The 14,099-nt window shown below is 41.3% G+C and overlaps 1 pseudogene; it reads left to right on the top strand.

The window, feature by feature from the left end:
- Positions 1 to 1,686: 1,686 nt before the first annotated feature.
- LOC134566120 (craniofacial development protein 2-like) lies at positions 1,687 to 2,630 on the top strand (annotated as a pseudogene).
- The last annotated feature ends 11,469 nt before the right edge of the window (positions 2,631 to 14,099 follow it).

Raw genomic sequence — 14,099 nt, 5'->3', positions numbered from 1 at the left:
GAGATGGATGAGACCGCCTACAGGAAGGGTCAGCAATGAGCAGGTAGGTAAAGTAAGAGAAGAAAGGAGCAGAAAGGATAAAGAACAGAAATGAGCAGGAAGGGGCATCAAGGAGCAGAAAGGGACAGCAAAGATCACAAAGGTAAACTAGGAGAAGGAGCACAAAGGAACAGAAATGATCAGGAAGGGACATCAAGGAGCAGGAAGGGTCTGCAAGGAGCACAAAGGGTCTGCAAGGAGAAGGAATGGTCTGCAAGGAGCAGGAAGGGTCAGCAAGAAGCAGGAAGGTTCAGCAAGGAGCTGGAAGGTAAAACAACACAAAAGTAAAGTAGCAGGAGCAGGAAGGGACAGAAGGAGCAGGAAGGGACAGAAGGAGCACAAACGTAAAGTGGGAGAAGGAGCAGAAATTAGCAGGAAGGGGCAGCAAAGAGCAGGAAGGGTCTGCAAGGAGCAAGAAGGGTCTGTAAGTGGCAGTAACGATCAGGAAGCGTCTGCAAGGAGAAGGAAGGGACTGCAAAGAGCAGAAAGGGACACAAGGAGCACAAAGGCAAGGGACCAGAAAGAATCAGAAGGAGCACAAAGGTAAAGTAGGAGTAGGAGTAGAAAGGGATAGCAAGGAGCACAAAGATAAAGTAGGAGAAGGAGCAGCAGGGGTCTGCAATGAGCAGAAAGGGATCAGAAAGAGAAAGGAACAGCAGGAGCCAAGGAGGAGAGAAGACAATGCCAGAAAAAAGAAGACTGTGTCAAATGAAGGAGAAGAAAAGGAGATTGGAGCAGGTAGGACACGTTAAGTGAACCCTACACTTTATTCTGGACACCACATAATAAGGTTTTGGTACCTAGACCTGTTAGGGAAACTTTGGACCTTCTCATCTCTGACAGAGGGGAGACCCATGCAATTCACGGATACTCAGGTCTCCTTGGTGTATGCAGGAATTTAATCCTATCAACATCAAAACTGCAGGACATTCCATTCTATCCTCCACAGAGTTGGCTATAAGGAAGGGGCTAAATTTGATTTGAAAGTTCTTGTCTGTTCTGTTAATTGCCCGCTAGAACCACCAGCAGCTTTCGGTATGTGATTAAAGTTAAATGAACAAATCAGGAGATAATACTTCTAAAGTAAACATACTGTGCTATAAGATCAGTTTGAAAGTTCTAACTTTAATGAAAGCTACATGAGTCACAGCCAGGGAAGGTGTGGCTTGGCCTGCATAAACAAAGTTGATTCAATCCTCAATGACAGACCATTGAATGGTGAGACTGCAGGGGTATGAGCTATACTTCAAATTTGCTTTGTTATGCAAAAATTGTTTGCTGCCTTGAGTAGCCTGCTGCTGCGTAACCATTTATAATTGTGAATTACCCTCATGGTGGAGGGAATTATATTAATGGAAAGCAACTGCTGGTTTAGCCATCTCACACCTAATCTTGGAATGTAAAAGGTTAAAAATTAATTCCAGGCTATTGCCCTGGGGGCCCTTCTGGATCGCTACCTTGCCGTGGTGAAGGGGCTTGTGTACCTTAATGAAGCTATGAGTTGCACCATGTAGGGGCACCCATGATGGTCAGGTCATAGCAGAGAAGTCAGACAAATCGTGGTCCTCTGGAGAATGAACTAGCAACCCACTCCAGTAACTTTGCTAAGATAACTATATGGACAACCACAACCAGGGACATACCGATATGGCACTGGAAGATGAGCCCCTCAGGTCAGGAGGTGTCTACCACATTACTGAGGAAGAGCAGAGGGCGAGTACGAGTAGCACCAGATCTTATGAAGTGGTTAGGCCAAAGCCGAGAGCACTCCCAACTGCGGATGTGTTTAGAGGGGACAGGAAAGGTCGCTGCTGCAAAGAACAATTTAAAATAGGAACCTGGAATTTTAGAACAATGAACCAAGGTAAGTTGGATGTGATTAAACATGAGATGACAAGGTTAAACATCGATATCCTAGGAATTAGTGAACTCAAATAGGACATTTCCCAGCAGACAACCATCACATCTTCTACTGTGGTCAAGAATCCCATCAAGAAGCCATCATAGTAAATCATCGGGTGGACAAAGCAGGCTCGGCTACAACCCAATAAATGACAGAATGACTTCAATTCAAATTCAAGGCAAGCCATTTAACATCACAGTGATCCAAGTTTATGCTCCAACCATGGATGCTGAAGAGTCTGAAATTGTCCAGTTCTATGATGATATTCAACACATGATAGATATAACACCAATAAAAGATGTTACTATCCTCATAGGAGACTGGAATGCTAAAGTAGGGAACCAAAAGACACCTGTAATAACTGGCAAGTTTGGCCTTGGAGTTCAAAATAAAGCAGGTCTGAGATTAGTAGAATTATCTGGTCATTGCAAACACCCTATTCCAACAGCCTCCGAGACAACTCTACATAGGGACATCACCAGATGGACAATATAGAAATCAGATTGTCTATATACTTTGCAGGCAAAGATGGAGGAGCTCTATATAGTCAGCAAAAACAAGACCTAGAGCTGACTGTGGCTCAGACCATAAGCTTCTTATTGCAAAGTTCAGAATTAAACTGAAGAAAAGAGGGAAAACCATCAGACCAATCATATATGACAGATATGTGAATATGCAGTGGAAGTAAAGAATAGATTTTAGGGACTAGACATAAACGATAGAATGCCTGAAGAACTTTGGACCGAAGTTTGCAATATTATCCAGGAAACCGCAAAAAATAAAAATCCCAAAAATAAATCTAAGAAGGCAAACTGTCTATCTGATGAGGCCTTAAAATAGCCCAGAGAAGAATGAAAGTGAAAGGTAGTGGAGATTGGAAAAAATGTGTCCAACTGAATACAGAATTCCAAAGGATAGCAAGAAGAGATAATGAGACATTCTACAATGAGCATTGCAAAGAGATAGAAGAAGATGATAGAATGGGAAAGTCTAGAGATCTATTCAAGAAAATTGGGGATGTAAAAGTTAACTTTCATGCCAAAGTGGGTGTAATAAAAGACAAAAATGGCAGGGACTTAAGAGAAGAAGATCAGATAAAGAAGAGGTGGCATGAATAAACTGAAGATCTATACAGGAAGGATCTTAACAGCACTGGTGACCTCAATAGTTGGTCCAATGAACTGGAACTAGTAATCTTGAAGAGCAAAGTGAGATGGGCCCTAGGATGCCTGACAGATAACAAGGCTGCAGGAGTTGATGAAATCCCAATTGAACTATTAAAAATTCTACAAGATAATGTGAAATTTCTGCTTGCCTTATGCCAACAAAATTCAACAGTGGCCAAAGGACTGGAAAAGGTCAGTCTACATCCTAATCCCCAATCCCCAAAAAAGGCAATGCCAAAGAGTGCTCCAATTATCGAACAATTGCACTAATTTCACATGTCAGCAAGGTAATGCTTAAGATCTACAAGCTTGAATCAAACAATATATGGACCAGGAATTTCCAGATGTACAAGCTGGGTTCTGCAGAGGACGAGGCACATGAGATCAAATTGCAAATGTATGATGGATAATAGAGGAAGCCAGAGAGTTGTATAAAAATATCTACTTCTGCTTCATAGTCTATTCTAAAGCCTTTGACTGTTTGTTTTGAATATGTTTATTAGAGTCGCAATAAAGCGTAGGCAGACATTTTACGGATCGGTGATAACTACACGTAGTTGCCTGCGCAGAGGCATTTAAGTCAGAATAGGCAAGCAAGAAAATAGATTGGATGTACATTGACTTTGCGACTAGTGGTACATCAAGGGTATTTGACAGGTATATTAACGCATTATTAGTCATAGCTTTTTATAAACATGCTATTAATTAAAGTAAGTATTCATAAACTTTGCAAGATTTTTCAGTTTTTTCCCTTTAGAGAAAACCTATAAATCAACTAAACTGCGGGTAATTAACCAAGAAAATGTGTCAGTACTGTGCCAGGTTGCATTGCGCCTAGCTTAAAAGCCCTTTGTATATCTAGCTGACGTGGAGAGAGCATGTTAGCGTGAGCGCGGCTTAATCACTCGTCCTAGGGTGTCAAACATTTAACATAAGGGGCATGTTCGTTTTTTCGCTATGGCGTATTATTATTTGATATAGCGATCTGGTTATCTAGTATGCGGCAAGAGGCAACTCCACAGCCCATAATACAGCAATCAATTACCGTGTATGTAGCTATACGCAGCATCACTCTCAGTGCTTAGACCACGTATTTGATATGATATATTATCTAATGATGACATGTCTAAAAATTTTATAGCATAAGCAAATTATAGAAGCTTTTTAGTCCTCAAAAACCGCTGAACTTGGGACAGAAGCTTAATGTGCATAAGGCATGATGCTGTAGATTGTATCGCTTCCCATAGTGCTTTTCAGGTAAGTAGTAATGTCTCTCACTGGTTTCAGGGCATTTCTCAATAGCTGTCCGATGAGGGCCTCCCCTGGTTCGGTCGCGGTGCATCTCCCGTGCTGCCAGGGCTCCATCTGTCCCCCCGGTCAGTCCCAACCCAGCACCTGAGTCCTCAGCAGTGCTGTGGGCACTCGGGGGTTGAAGCAGATCACTCAACTCCCCACACCTAGAGTCCGTGGGCCACTCACTCCCTGCACCTCCCCAGCGCAACCTCAGACTCAGTAAAGCTTGTGTCCCGGTGTCTCTCCTGTGCGGGCCACATATTTAGGGCCAGTGCGCACCGCTCCCGGCCACCGGTCCGCCGAAAGGGCCGCGCTGTCCCGCCCCACCGGGCTCGCGGCAGCAGGGACATGACTCTCTGGGGACCACGCAGACCCAGAAGCTGGGGCACTCACTTTTCCTGCCGGCCGGGGTCCGCCGCAGGGGGTACATCGGGCGCCCCACAACACTAGGTTCTGCTTGGGCCTACCAGGTTGGCACCCCATGGTGAGCAATCTTCATATGGCCCCTTGCTCTGACCTTGCAAAGACGTCTTGGTCCCTGTCTTGGTCCCTCATATGTGGGCTTCCTTTCTCCAGTTTCATTGTTCTTGTCAGCTGGCTGGCCTGCCAGTACTCGGCCATTGCCAGTCTAGGCAGTCTGCACAGAGCCCGTGCGGGGGCTCCCGCTGCGGCCCGTGTCACCGCCATGAGGCCGGGATAAACATGAGGGGGGGAGCAGGGCCACTCCCGGGCCGAGGGCCCCCCACGCCCTCGTGGTGGGGTGATGATGCACCTGTCTGCGGTGCCATGCTGCTGGCAACAGACGCCTATGTTCAGGAGCTGCGTGTCGGCCGGGCTCGGCTCTCCCCGCCTGCTCTCAAGCAGTAAGGTACGTGCGGGTAGCTGGCGTGTACCGGAGCCTCTCCTTCGTCGGAGGGCGATGCAGGTTTCGCTTTTTAAGCAGTCAAGAGCCATATAAAGGCTGTTTCTTGAGGTTTAATGCGGGAGCTCATGTAGATGGCGGCCAGTCGGCCCGGCGGCCTGGCCCCGCCCCCGCCTTTGACTATTTGGATCACAACAACATGTGGCAAGTTCTTAAAGAGATGGGAGTACCAGATCATCTCATCCGCCTCCTGAGGAATCTGTATGTGGACCAAGAAGTCACAGTCAGAACTGAACATGGGAAAACAGAATGGTTCAAGATCGGGAAAGGAGTGCGACAAGGTTGTACATTGTCACCTTATTTATTCAACTTATATGTGGAATACATAATGCATAAGGCTGGGCTGGATGAATCCAAAGCCTGAATCAATATTGCTGGAAGAAATATCAACAACCTCAGATATGCGGATGATACTATTCTGTTGGCTGAAATCGAGGAAGAACTAAATGACCTATTGATGAGGGTAAAAGAAGAGAGTGCAAAAGATGACTTGCTGCTCAATGTTAAAAAGACTAAGATCATGGCAAACAGCAATCTCAGTTCCTGGCAAAAAGATGTGGAAGCAGTGGAAGCAGTGACAAATTTAATTTTCCTGGGATCCAAGATCTCTTCAGATGGTGACTGTAGTCATGAAATTAAAATATGTTTGCTTCTGGGGGAGGAACGCTATGGCAAGTTGGACAAGTTGGTAAAAACTAAAGATATTACACTATCAACAAAAGTCAGCATAGTCAGAACTATGGTATTCCCAGTAGTAATATACAGATGTGAGAGCTGGACTTTAAAAAGCTTTGTAGAATTGATGCCTTTGAACTGTGGTGTTGGCGAAAACAGCTTAGAATCCCTTGAATTCCATCCTTGCATCCAAGATCCAACAAATCCGTACTATAGGAAATCAAGACAAACTGTTCCCTGGAAGCTATGATCATGGGGCTGAAGCTCAAATATTTTGGCCATATAATGAAAAGGCATGATTCTCTAGAGAAGACTCTGATGCTGGGAAAGATTGAAGGCACACGAAGAAGGGGACGACAGAGGCGGAGATGGATAAATGAGATCACTGAAGCCACGAACATGAAGATGTTGGAGCTCAGAGGGCCAGTGACTGACAGATCTACTTGGCGTGCTATGGTCCATATGGTCACGGAGAGTCAGACACGACTGAACGACTAAACACACACATTTCCCTATTTATTTACTTTCAGCATTTTCCCGTCTCTGTCCCTAGGTCTTTAACCCCTTAAGGACCAAACTTCTGGAATAAAAGGGAATCATGAGATGTCACACATGTCATGTGTCCTTAAGGAGTTAAAGGACCACTCCACATTTGGAGGAGAAAAAAAAGGAAAAAAAACATAGTTTAGTAGATATACCCCCAATGAATAAATGCATGTATATTTTTATGTATGTATTCATTAGGAGTATAGTCTAAAACAGCTTGCAAAAACTGCAGTTTTTATGGCTGCAGCCTTTGTAAGCCCTCCTCGTTTTCAAAGGAAGTGGCTTTCATTCACTTCACAGAGCCTTTTCCAATCAGAGACTTCTCATAGATTGCCTCTGCTTCTATTATATTTCTCTTTTCTCAAGTCCCACCATGTGTCTCATCCCTACTCCCCTCCTGTGTCAAATCCCCCCCTCTACCCTTCTGTTCCAAAGCCCCCCTCCCCTCCTGTGTCAAAGTCCCCCCTTTACTTCTGTTTCAAAGCCCGCCTCCCCTGCTGTGTCAAAGTCCCTCTTTCCCCTCCTGTTTCAAAGTCCTCCCTTTCCTTTCAATTTCAAAGCCCCCTCCACTCCCTTCTCCTGATTCAAAGTCTCCTCCTCCCCTCCCCTGCTTGCTGACCTTGGAGTTGCCGATCTGCGGGTAGAGGATCTTTAGTTTCGCTCTATTAGAACGTGCCTGCTACTTCCATTAGCTCAATAGAGCTAACGGAAGTAGGAAGTTAATCTCCCCAGCTGTTTAATTGACAGCTGGGGAGGCGTTTCTATTTTCAAATATAAAAGTGCTAATTTCCCAATGAAATTGGCACTTTTATAAATGGGGATTTTAAAGGAAAACTCCAAACCCATATAGCAATTCAGCAAGCCGAAGTGCTCTATGGGTGTGGAATGCTCCTTTAAACTCTTTTAACCAGTGTATGTTCTCTCTTTCTAGTTTTCACTTTTTAAAGATACCTAACGTCTCTACATTCTAGTGTTGTCTCTTGACTTGGAGATTTGTTTCAGACCGAACTGCAATTTGGCTGAATTTTGCTAATAGAATGATCAGCCATCACACACTAGAGTCTCAGGGAAACCAACTTACTCAAGCCTGGTACTTGTTTTGGTTCTTGATTTGGAGTGCTGTTCCTGGCATGGGGGAAAAGGGGGACAAAAAGGAGAAGAGGATGATTTTTTGCTGGGTGCAAAAAAATAGCTAATAAAATCCTATTTTAATATATATATTTTTAAATATGTGTAATGTCCAGTGTATGCTTTGCAAATATGAGGGAACTGGAGATAAATTAAAAAAAAAAAACAGAAGAAAGGACTGCGCCACAAACCGAACAGCAATGTTATAACAATCTTCAAAGATAAAACAAAGATAAACTATTGCACAGTGTTAAAATATGGAAAGTGTATAGTCCAAAAAGTTCTCACATAGAGATGTCTCTACTGCGAGAGTGAAAAGCAGCTACAACGGTTGGACGAGATGTGCGGTAGCTTGGGACTTGGGGGAATATAGCCTTTTCTGATAGTTTGGATAGCCACATAAAAGATCAACTAGAAAAGCAGGGAAAACCAGTAGTGCAATATGTAAAATCTGTCACATTTCACAGAGCTACGGCCAGCTCTAGCTTGAATGGAGTACAGCGGTACCATCCCCACTTATAGGATTTGATGAAAAATGGCATGCCAATGGGAGTGTCCGGGAACTCAGGAGAAGGTAAAAAGGCAACAAATAGTGCACTAAATATATAATAAAACTGTAATTATAAAGTTTTTAGAAATAATACTCATAAGTGTGGAGCAGACTCATTGCTCTCTGACAGTGTTGGTGGTATGATCCCCACCTATGATTTCTTGGAGTAAGATGACAAAATGGAGGGGGAAAATGGAAAATGGGGTATTGGCAGCAGCCATGTTGGGAGCGGAAGGGTGAAAAAAATAAGCGCAATTATAAAAAAAGATAAAGTTGTAAAAAAATAGACATATAGGCACAATATAGGCAAATGGTGTCAGGGCAATAAAGAGAATAGTACAGACAGTGGAAATTTAATTAAATAAAATTAAACAAATCAAAATCTACATTGAGACCATGGGGTGTCATGGTCGTTAAAAAAATATTTTATTATTAAAACAAGATAAAACCAATAAGGATATTGTACCTGAGAGGCCTTATATTTTTTCAGGTGGGGGCAAGTTTTAAGTCAATTTTAACAACTTATTTTATGAGAGAAAACAAACACGAACATTCTCAATCTTTTTTTTCTGACACAAAAAGGTTTTTTAAATGCAGACGATGTATAGTCTGTAAAGATACTGACACTTCAGTACCATCCAAAACTACTCATTTTAGATCCAATAGAACAAATAAAATCTACCCTATTAACAATTTTATAAATGTCTTCTATCTGTTGGAATGCCCTTGTTGCCTCCAATATGTGGGAATGACCATGTGACAAAATGAAGGCAGAGAGGCATATGACATTTAACCTCAGGAAAAAGTATGTGTTTTATGTGTGGTATGCAACACAGTGCTCCACTCCTCAGTTTATATACAACTGGGAGAAATAAGATACAGGCCAGGGTTTTGGACTGTCTCCAACCCACTGCTCAGCTGCAAGTAATCAGCTGCAACAGTGGGAATAAACCCCTCCCTACTAGGCAGGTGAAGGGGGAGACGCTGTTCTCTCCTGTGAGATAGTCAAGATTTAAGGTGACTGAGCACTGGGAGTGCAGAAGGAGAGCAGTCAAGGTGACTGAGCGCTGGAGTGCAGAGTGTTGCTATTTAACAAGATTGGTGAAACCTTTGATATGTTTAAGTTCAACCCTTGATTGAGAGGGAAATTGAAAGCCAGTCAGTGCTCAGACAAGCTAGGTGTTTGTTTAAAGGGAAACCTGTTATATTATTGTTTCTTTAGTTGTGTTGCTGTCTCCCATGTGGATTTACCAATAAAGTGCCTTGATTATGTGAAAACCAAAGGACTGTACATGTTGTTTACCTTAGAGGACCGTGCTAACTGGAAACAAGGATCACAACCACAAGAAGCTTAAAAATTAGATCAAGTGAACACTGCCGGGATATTTCCAAAGGATACCCAAACCATTCAGAATCAAATCACTTTGCCATACATAAAAATGATCCCAAACTATTACAATGTATTGGTATCAAAAAACTTGCCATCCCACGTAGAGGAGGTGATAAAAACATATACTTGGTAGAACTGAAATGGAATGGGTATTTTATCTAAAAACCACGACACCCCATGGTCTCAATGTAGATTTTTTTTTATTTGTTTAATTTTATTTAATTACATTTTAACTGTGAGTACTATTTCTCTTTATTGCCCTCACACCATTTTTATGCCTATATGTCTATTTTGTTTTGTAATTTTATCTATTTTTTTTAACCCTTCCCTTCCCAATATGGCCACCACCATTACCCCGTTTTCTGTTTTCCCCCTCCAAGATGGCCACCGCAGCTGTAGACGATATTCATATAATTTTCTGTGGAGTTATTTAATCCCTTCCCCACATTTATATGTTTGATAGAGCTCCTTATTTCTACCCCTGTAACCACTGCTCTCTTCCGTGATGCTGGCAAATGCGAGTGTCCTGCCCGCATCATGGACTACACAAGACATTGTTGAAAACTACAGCCCCAATGAGGCATAGCGGCCAACTTTACAGAACGCGCCTATGGCGCACATCTTGTGTCTGAATTAAATAACTCATATCTCTTAATTAAACCCTTGTTTTAACCTCTCCATTACTGATTTCCCAACAACAGTATTTTACTTGTAAAAGCTTTAATTCTATATTTGTACTGAACTAAAGATTGTTGCACTGTGATTGGCTGGATAGTTCTATGCAATTTTTGGCGCCAATTTTAAAGTGCCTTTTACATATATACCCTATGAGCCAGGATGTACATTTTAATCCATTTGAAAAAGCCAACTGGCGAAATGTGTTTGGATATTGTTACATTTGTGTTATTTTACTAATTAAGTTATTTTGGTCACTGCAACTGTTGTTTGTGCCAATTACCTTTTTATGTTTTACATTTTTTTTTATCTCTTGGCATTTTATCACCTTACTCCAAGAAATCCTAGGTGGGGATCATACCACCAACGCTGTCATCAGAGAGCAATTTATCTGCTCCACATTTCAACCAGGGGAGGCACCCTATGAGCGATATATTCTACTTAATTCTCTTAACTTCCAGCCGTATCCCGAAGTTCTGTGTTGTTTTTTGGTTATCTATGTATGAAAAGGTCGTCTTCTCTGGGTAACGATCTTGGGAGGCTGTATTATAATTAAGTTAAGTACTTTTATACATTTCACTACGGTTACTATCTATAGTAGTGTGTATATTATATTGTACCATTTGTTTTCTACCCATTTTTTCTTACACATATATCTATTGATAACTGATAAGGTATGGCTACTAACGCCAATTTTTTATCAAACTTACAAACTAATCGAAAAAAGAAGTTTGAGGCTATGTTTAAAGAGTGGGATAAACCACAACCTTTTAAGGGGCTAGACGAATTCTTTAAAAAGAAAGAGAAGTTGCTAGCTGCCGAAACAAAAAAGGCCTACCTGGAGAATTATCTTAAAGAGGGCCTTGTCCCTAGGGGTTTGAGGATAGACAAAACTCCAGCATTTGGAATGGAGGATGATCTTTTTTTACAAGAATGGGATGAGATTCTTATGAACTGTTCGTTCCAATTGATCCAACTCATTATTAAACATTCGAAAGATATGCAAAATAAATTAGAATCTGAGTTACTTGATTTAGAAACAAATCCCCCCCTAGAGTTTGAAAGTAGAGAATTTAAAGAAAGAGAAGAAATTCTTCATAACAATATAAAGAAATTAGATGAAAAAATTGCAGAAACTAAAAATAAAAAGTATAGTAGAGACAGGGAGGATAAGTTATCTGAAATTTTTTCAATGCGAAATAAAATCCGCAGAAGGAGACTACATACTCCGTCACATAATAACAATAAAAGAAATAACCAACGACCTTCCTTTAACAGAACAAGAATACACTCCCAATCTAGGGCCATACAAAAAAACTTTTCTAGATCCCATTATGATCGATCAAATGACCATCAAGAGACATCCAATAGAGAAGTAACGAATCCTCACCCTTTTAGGAAAAAATCTCCCGAAAGGCCACATAATTCAAAATCATATGCCCGAGTTACAAGGGACAAAACAGAGACTCAGGGAAATAATACACAATATAACGACCGAGAACTAAATTTTCAGGGGAGACCACGGGGTCCAAAGGAAAAGACCATCACCAATTATTTCCGCCCAAGGATGGAAACTTGGGAACATAGCAACCGTTTTGACCCTCTGTATCAAAACTCACCCACGAAAAGGGTAAGAACAGAGGATTAGTTCCATCATCAAAAGCTGTCTATTCATTGGAACAAAGGGAAATAGACAAAGGTATTTTTTACTTAACAAATACTCCCCTAACAGGTGAGGAGATTGATTTGCTATCCAAAGGAATGAAGTTTGCTCCTAGTAAAACTTCCAATGATTTCAACCTCTTCATAGATTTAAAAAAAATTATTCGTTCACTGACTATTAAAAGACATTTTCTTCTAAACCCACCACGGTTAGACGATACTTTGAATACCCCAACCACCCCTTCTAGTTATAATTTTCAACGTAAATCACATTTTTTTCCCATACAAAGCAAGGGTCCTTTTTTGGAGACATTTGAGCATATGGTGAATCAAACCTTCCAGTCGTTCAATACAAAAGATAAGAAAAGATCACAAACCTCTAATCTCACAAAGAGGGAAGAAAAAATTCTAAAAAATCTAATTGAACGTGACGATTTAATAATTAGGGAGACGGATAAGGGAGGTGGCATAGTTCTGATGACCACCTCCTATTATTTAGAAGAATCTGCCAATATATTGGGGGATAAAAATACTTATACCACCTTAACCAATGACCCCACGTTCCGTTTTAATACGGAACTTAGAATACTTTTAGATCAGGCATGCACCAATGGGATCATTTCTCAAAAAATTTGGAATTTTTGTTCCAAAAGAACCCTGTTATACCAATTTTTTATTTTCTCCCCAAAACACATAAACGCCTTCCTAACCCACCAGGGCGCCCTATTATTAGTGGAGTAAATTCACTAACAGCCAATTTATCCGCCTATGTGGACTCATTTCTACAAAAGTACGCACAGGGAGCACCTTCCTATGTGCGGGACACGAAATCTTTTTTACAAGAGCTGGAATGCATTGAATGGAATCCGGAATATAGTTGGGCCACATTGGATGTGACCTCTCTGTATACTGTGATCAGCCACCATTTAGGGTTGGAGTCAGTTGATTATTATATGTCCAGAGACAATACATTACTTACAGGCCATAGGGAGTTTATTTTGTCCTCAGTTCAATTTATTTTGGATCACAATTATTTTTTCTTTAATGGTGATTATTATTTACAAACCACTGGGACCGCCATGGGTACCAGGTTTGCCCCCAGCTATGCCAACACCTACATGAGAAGATGGGAAGAACTTTTCGTGTGGTCTGGGCATGGCTGGAGGGAGAACCTGGTCCTATGGCGGCGATACATTGATGATGTTATTATTATTTGGAAGGGGTCTTCAGTTGATATTCAGGATTTTGTTCAATACCTTAATGGTAACCAGTACAATTTGGTTTTCACTCCAGAATGGAACAAATATGAAATCCATTTTTTGGACCTTGTCCTTTTTTGTGATCAAGAAAAAATACAGACAAGGTGTTTCTTCAAACCTACAGATGGTAACGGCTACGTACACCAACAAAGCTGTCACCATAAACCGTGGCTACGTGGTATAGCCAGGAGCCAGTTCACACGTGTCAGACGAAATTGTTCCAACCTTCAGGATTTCAAGACACAATCATCATACATTAAGAAAAAGCTTACCGATAGAGGCTACAACAAAAATTCTCTGGATAGAGAAATCCGTTCTATTAGCTCGGTGCAGCGTAGCTCTTTGTTAGAAGACAAAAGTAGGGTGAATGAGAACAAAAACCTTAAATCATCTTTCATAACTCAATATAATACCGATCATTATAAAATTAAAAAAAGTTTACAGGAATTTTGGCCCATTCTACTCCAGGACCCAGTTTTGGGAGGGTCTCTATCGGATCGCCCTATGGTGATCTACAAAAAGAATAAGAATTTTAAGAATTTATTGGCTCCTAGCTATGCTATCAAACATCCTAACACCCAGCTTTCTTCGACCATTGGCTCTTTTAGAGGCTGTGGAACCTGTAAAGCTTGTACCACCACATTATCATTTAAAACCAAGGTTTTTCATAGTAACATCACAGGGGAAACATTTAAGGTGAAATCTGAAATTAGTTGCCACATGGACTATGTGGTTTATTTACTACAGTGTCCGTGTGGCAAACAGTACGTTGGACGGACAAAGAGGATTCTAAAGGTTAGAATACTTGAACATCTCAATAACATTAGGAAAAAAATTCCAACTCATTCAGTTTCGGCCCACTGTTCCAATTGTCCATCATTTACTTTTCAG

This window comes from Pelobates fuscus, chromosome 6, assembly GCF_036172605.1.
Source record: "Pelobates fuscus isolate aPelFus1 chromosome 6, aPelFus1.pri, whole genome shotgun sequence".
Lineage (NCBI taxonomy): Eukaryota > Metazoa > Chordata > Amphibia > Anura > Pelobatidae > Pelobates > Pelobates fuscus.
Note: the sequence above shows the minus strand (reverse complement) of the source record. Positions and strands in the feature narration are given on the sequence as shown.